Raw genomic sequence first — 6,140 nt, 5'->3', positions numbered from 1 at the left:
CTCAGCTGTGTTTTAAGTGTTCTGGTTCAGGACTGTTTAACGCATTGACATTAATACAAATCATTACCAGCATTTACCTCCTGAATTAGTTTCATCTCAAAAATAGAAAACTCTACAGTATTAAACAACTCCCCTTACCCCCAGGCTCTGGCAACCACCAGTCTAGATTTTTTGTCTCTAGGAATTTGACAACTCCAGGTTCATATACTTATTTAAGTGGCATCATACAGCATTTGTCCACCGACTGGCTTGCCTCAATTAGCATACCATCCTCAGGCTTCAGCCATGTCATAGCATGTGGCAACGTTTCTTTCTTTTGTAAGGTTTCACAATATGAATATACCACCTTTTTAAACATTTACTTTTTTGTATATGTGTATTGCCTACATGTGTGTAAGTACACGTGTGCTGTGTAATGCCCACAGAGGATAGAAGAGGCTGTCGGATCCCCTGGGACTGGAGTTATGAATGGCTGTTAGCTACCATGTGGATGTTGGGATTTGAACCTGGGTCTTCTGCAAGAACAGTCAGTGCTCTTAACTGCTGAGGCATCTCTCCAGTCCCCAAACATACCATATTTTGTTTATCCATGTATTCACTAGATGCACTGTGTTATTCCTACCTTTTGGCTATTACTTTATTTACTTATTTTTTTTTCTAATTTTTCTGTATCCATGAGAGAGAAAGTATGTGTGTGTGTGTGTGTTTGTGTGTGTGTGTTTCCAATATGTGTAAGGGGACTTGAGAAACTCAGAAAAGGTATTAGATCCCCTGGAAATGCAGTTACATGGAATTGTGAGCTACTCCACATGCATTCTGCCAACTGTGCCCCAGTCCTTTGCAAGGCCACCAAGCACTTTTAAGAGCTGAGTCATCTCTTTAGCACCTATAGTTATTTGTATTTATATCATTGTGATTGATAGTATTATAAATCAAGTGATAACTCATTAGCTACTTGTTGATTGGAAAAATAAGAATAGTACCCAATAGTCAGGCCTCTTTTGGTTCATGTAAGAACAAGCTGTGAAAATGAAAGTCACATTAAGGCAAAGTGAAGGGTGATTCAGAAGTAAAGATTACAAGGGGCTGGGAATGTGGCTCACTTGGAAGAGTGACTGCCTCACATGCATGAAGCCCTGCTGTCTGTCCCCAAATGTACACATGTTGGATATGGTGTTACATGCTGGAAAACCCAGTAATTTCTAGATAAAGGCAGGAAGATCAGAAGTACAAAATCATCCTTGGATGTATAGAGATCTTGAGGCCAGCCACAGACATAGGAGAAACTGACTCAAAAGTTAATGTCTTCATTAAGAATGTTAATAAGCAGCTAAGTTTGCAACACCTACAAGAAGTTTGAGAGGGAGACAGATTAGAAAGCAGTGAATAAGTAAAATCAGCTAAATATGTGTTTGTTGTTATTATCTTCTAGAAGGAACAAAAAAAGAGAGGTGCAAGAAGCTGATTACCAAATACTGATCTACCTCTTTCTCTTACGTGACACAATTGCGAGCTGTCAAACAGGTAGGCTGCTCTGTCTCGGCCTCAAAGAGAAGGCTGAGCCATGATCGTAAGCAAGGCCAGTCAAGCCAGTTTCTCTCAGCCAGTTTCTCTGAGCCTTAAACAGAGAAGCAGAGGACAGAGGAATCTGAACAGCAGTGATCCATTCAGGCGTTCACATCTGGGAAAGGCTGTTCATTTATCCTATAATCAAGGGTTCTCGGCCTTGTTCATCTCCTGGTCTCCATGCTTGTTCTTCATTCTCTGAATTCCTAGTATCTTCCCTTTTGTCTAAGTTTTCCAAAATTGGCTTCTGGTACACTGTACCAAATTTCCTGAACCTGGTTACCCCAGATCTTTTCTAGTTCCTCTTCTATTAGAAATTATGGTATTAACCTAGAGCAGCACAGCAGTGGGCTTTGCATCTGCTGCCACGCGATCATAGTGATGACATAACAATTTATAGGAAGTAGCACGTGGATGCGCTGGTCTTAGCTTATGGTTTTAGTCTCAAATGAATATCCAACTTAACAGTCAATTATATATTTGTCTGCTTGAGCAGAAGGTAGTTAGCTCATTTTCCTCTTTCAAAAATATTTAGACTGTCGTTGGCTTGCTTCTTTGGATTCCACGATAGAGTGGCATAACACAAAGACTACTAATGCTGTGTGTTGATTGATTAGCTATCAGGTTATCAGGCTGCTTTATGTTTTAGACAAAATTCTGGCCCCTGGAAGACTCGGGTAGTTTTACCTTCAAGAAAGTCATGATTCAGTGTAATGAAGAGTACAGCACACCATATACTTTCAAGTGTGGAATGGAATAGTGTAGAAAATGCAAATGAGGCATGAATTGAGGTGACAGGGAAGATCACACAGAGAAGTCGGCTCCTGAGATGGAGGGGATTAGCTTTAAGGGTCCCCATGAAAGCAGAGGAGGATTACCCATTGATTTAGTAATACTTAAAACCTCTCAACTTCCACGTCTGGTTAAAATTATCACATGGTGATTTTACACTCAACTGTTTTTTTTGAAACATAAAAATTCACAGCTCTCCGTCTACCACTGACCTTGGACTGGGGGCAAGGATGTGGGTCCCAAAACATATATAATCATACTTTTGGTCTAAAATATTCCTCTGACAATCATCTGCCAAGCCTGAAACTCATTTCGGGGTCAACCTGTAAATTCTGCAGTGTGGAAGTCCTGCCCTGGGGCAGGTATAGAGTGGTTAACAGAGCAAAAGTTCTGAGGATCTCTCAAAGTGGGATTTTTAACTTTGCACCCCTGTGAATTGCAAACATGTGCTTGGAAATGCTCATTGGTTTCATTAAAGTGTTTACACAGTCTTCAAGGATTTTCTGTCCTGTTCCAATAAACTGCTACTATTATTATTATTTTCATACACATGCATATGTATTATGCACGTGCACCTTTGTGCATGTGTGTGTGGAGGTCTGAGGTTGATGTCAGAAATCACCCATGATTTTTAGTCTACCCTGCTCACTGAGGCATGGTCTCTCAATAAAACCCAGAGATCACTGATATGATTAATTTTGGTAGTTAGCTTGCTCTGGGGATACCATGCTTCTGTCTTCCAAGGCAGGAATTATAGGTGGGCCACTAGCCCACCTATAATTGACATGTGTTCTACAGATCCAAACTCTGGTCCTCATACTTTTACATCAAGTGCCTTAGCCACTGAGCCATCTCCCTGGCCCTTATTAGAATTTTTTTCTTTTGTACATATATATGTATAAATGCATATCCACTTTTGTTTTTGGAGACAGGGTCTCCCTGTAGCCCCAGCTGGCCTGGCACTCACTATGTAGACCAGGTGGGTCTTTATCTTAGTCCCTGTAGCCCCAGCTGGCCTGGAACTCACTATGTAGACCAGGCAGGTCTTTATCTTATAGAGATCTGCCTCTGCCTCTTATCTTAAAGATGGATAAAGATAAGATAAAGCCCATATTAAGCTCACTTTCTTTTTTGATACAGGGTCTCTTGAGAATCTGGGGCTTGCCAAGTGTGCTAGACTGACTGGCTACTGTGAGGCCCAGGTATCCATCTGTCTCTCCCTACCCAGCATGGACACAATAAGCATGATCCACCACATCTGGCTTTTACTTTTTAAGATTTTATTTTTATTTTTCATTATGTGTATATGTGTAGTTTGTATGTGGGTTTGTGCACATGAATGCAGTGTCTGCAGAGGCTAGTGTCTGCAGTTACAGCTGTGAGCTGTCTGATATGGGTGCTGGGAACTGAACCCTCATCCTCTATAAGAGCACATTCTTAACTGCTGAGCCATCTCTCCAGCCCATGACTCCTGGGAATTTAATTTAGGTCATCCTGCTTGTAAAGCAAGCATTTTACTGACTGGTTGGTTTGATTATTTTCTGTTCTTTTATTAATAATGGGGTTTACTAGTTTACTCTGTTGGGCATCATGGATTCCTTCCTAGTTTTACTGTGTCTATCTGCTCTGATAATGAATTTTATTATTTCCTATACCTTGTAATTGAGAGTGTTTCAGCATCTTCTGAAATGCTCACATGGTGGTCATGAACTGTCTCAATTTGTTTGTCTGGAAATATTTTCATTTCTCTGTCAGTTTCACAGCTTAGCTTTGCTGAACATTAGTTGACAATTATTTACATTCAGGGCCTGAATTAGATCATTCCGTGCTTTTCTGTATTTTAGGGTTGTTGATGAAAGACATTATTCTGGTGTTTATGTCTTTGTGAGGTGGTGTTTTCCCCTTATAGTCTAAGAAATACTTTATTTATTATTTTTTATTTTATGTCTAAGAGCATATTGACTGCTTGCGTGTAAGTGCATGTTGTGTAATGGTCATGGAGGTCAGAAGAGGGTACTGGATTCCCCTGGAACTGGAGCTATGGATGGTTGTTAGCTGTTGGGAATTGGACCCAGGACCTCTGCAAGAGCAGCCAGTGCTCTTAATCGCTGAGTCATCTCTTCAGCCCCCCCATAGTTAAAAAAGATTTATTATTTTTGTTATGTGTATATGTGTGTGTTCATATGTGGATGTATGTAAGTGCATGCAGGGGCCAGAAGAGAGTGCTGGATCCTTGGAGCTGCGGTTACAGTTGTGATGTGGGTATTGGGAACTGAATTCAGGTCTTCTGTAAGAGCAGGATTGTTTCAATATATATTTTTATTGAAGTTTTTGCATTTCATCCAACATATATTAATAATATTCATACTCCCTCCCCTATATGTACCCCCATGAATCTCCACTGGATTTAATGCATTCTGTCATATATATTAAGGCTTATTGAGTCAAATTTGTGTGCTCATATGTCCTTCAGTACAAGTTCATCCTCTGGAGTCTAGTCAGCCTATCTAGTGCATATTTATACTCCCTCCCCTATATGTACCCCCATGAATCTCCACCGGATTTAATGCATTCAGTCATATATATTAAGGCTTATTGAGTCAAGTTTGTGTGCTCACATGTCCCTCAGTACAAGTTCATCCTCTGGAGTCTAGTCAGCCTATCTAGAGTCACTCCCTTAAAGAAGACCAACTTTCCCTCACCCAGGAGTGATCAGCTTCCAATAGCTCCTTGGCTATGTTTGGGGCTTCTTATCCATTTTCCCAGTTCTATGCTGGGTTTTTGTCTGATAGAGTTTGCACAGGTCTTGTACATACGATCACTATTGTAAGTTCATATGAGCAACTGCCTAGCCACATGGAAAACTGTTTCCTCGTGATCATCCAGTACCCCTGGCTCCTACAGTCCTTCCTCTCCCTCTTCCTCTTCCTCAATGGCCCGTGAGCCGTGGGTGGCAGAGGTTTAATAGAAGCCCATCCAGGAACACACACACTCTGTAGTCTCTTCTTCTCTACACTTTGGGCAGCTGTGGTTTTCTGTGTTCGTTGCCCCATGTTGCATGAAGGAGCTTCGCTGGTGAGAGTTGAGAGATGCATTAGTGTTCTCTCTACCCCCTGTTCCACTGTGTTCTGTGAGCCTTAGGTGTGGAGGTTCCATTGTAGATGTGCCATTTAGGGCTGGGCATCTCACAAATACTTATCTCTGTGTTTGACCAGTTATACAACTCTGTAATAGTCTCCACCTGTTTTAAAAAGAAGCTTCTTTGATGAGTTGTGAGACGCACACTTGTCTGTAAATACAAGGATCCATATTTAGCATACAGTAGGAAATTACATTTGTCTAGGGATGTGACAGACATAGGGTTTTATATTTTTTTATAACTTGACTGTAAATGTCATGGAGAGGTCTTTTTCTGGTCACATCTATTCTAGATGCTGCTTGTATTTGGATGCCTATTTCTTTCCGTATATTTGGGAAACTTTCCATTATGACTTAATTTTGTAGATTCTCTACACCTTTGATGTTTTGTCAGTTTTTATGTCTATCTACTGGATTCTTAGGTTCAATTAAATTAATTATTTTCCTTGAGAATTTCATACATGCATACATTGAAATATGTTTATTTCTACCCTCTAGTTCCCCCTCTGACTTCCCCAGATCTCTCCCAACATGACCACCTCCCAACTTCACGTCTTCTTCCTTCTTTTAAAAAATAGTTCACTAAGTCCAGATAGTGCTGCCCACATGTGCATGGGTGTGGGGTCACTCAGTGAAACATGGGT

The sequence above is a fragment of the Nannospalax galili genome, unplaced genomic scaffold (genome assembly GCF_000622305.1).
Source record: "Nannospalax galili isolate Female #2095 unplaced genomic scaffold, S.galili_v1.0 scaffold2107, whole genome shotgun sequence".
NCBI lineage: Eukaryota > Metazoa > Chordata > Mammalia > Rodentia > Spalacidae > Nannospalax > Nannospalax galili.
The sequence above is the reverse complement of the archived record's forward strand: the minus strand, read 5'-3'. Positions refer to the sequence as shown.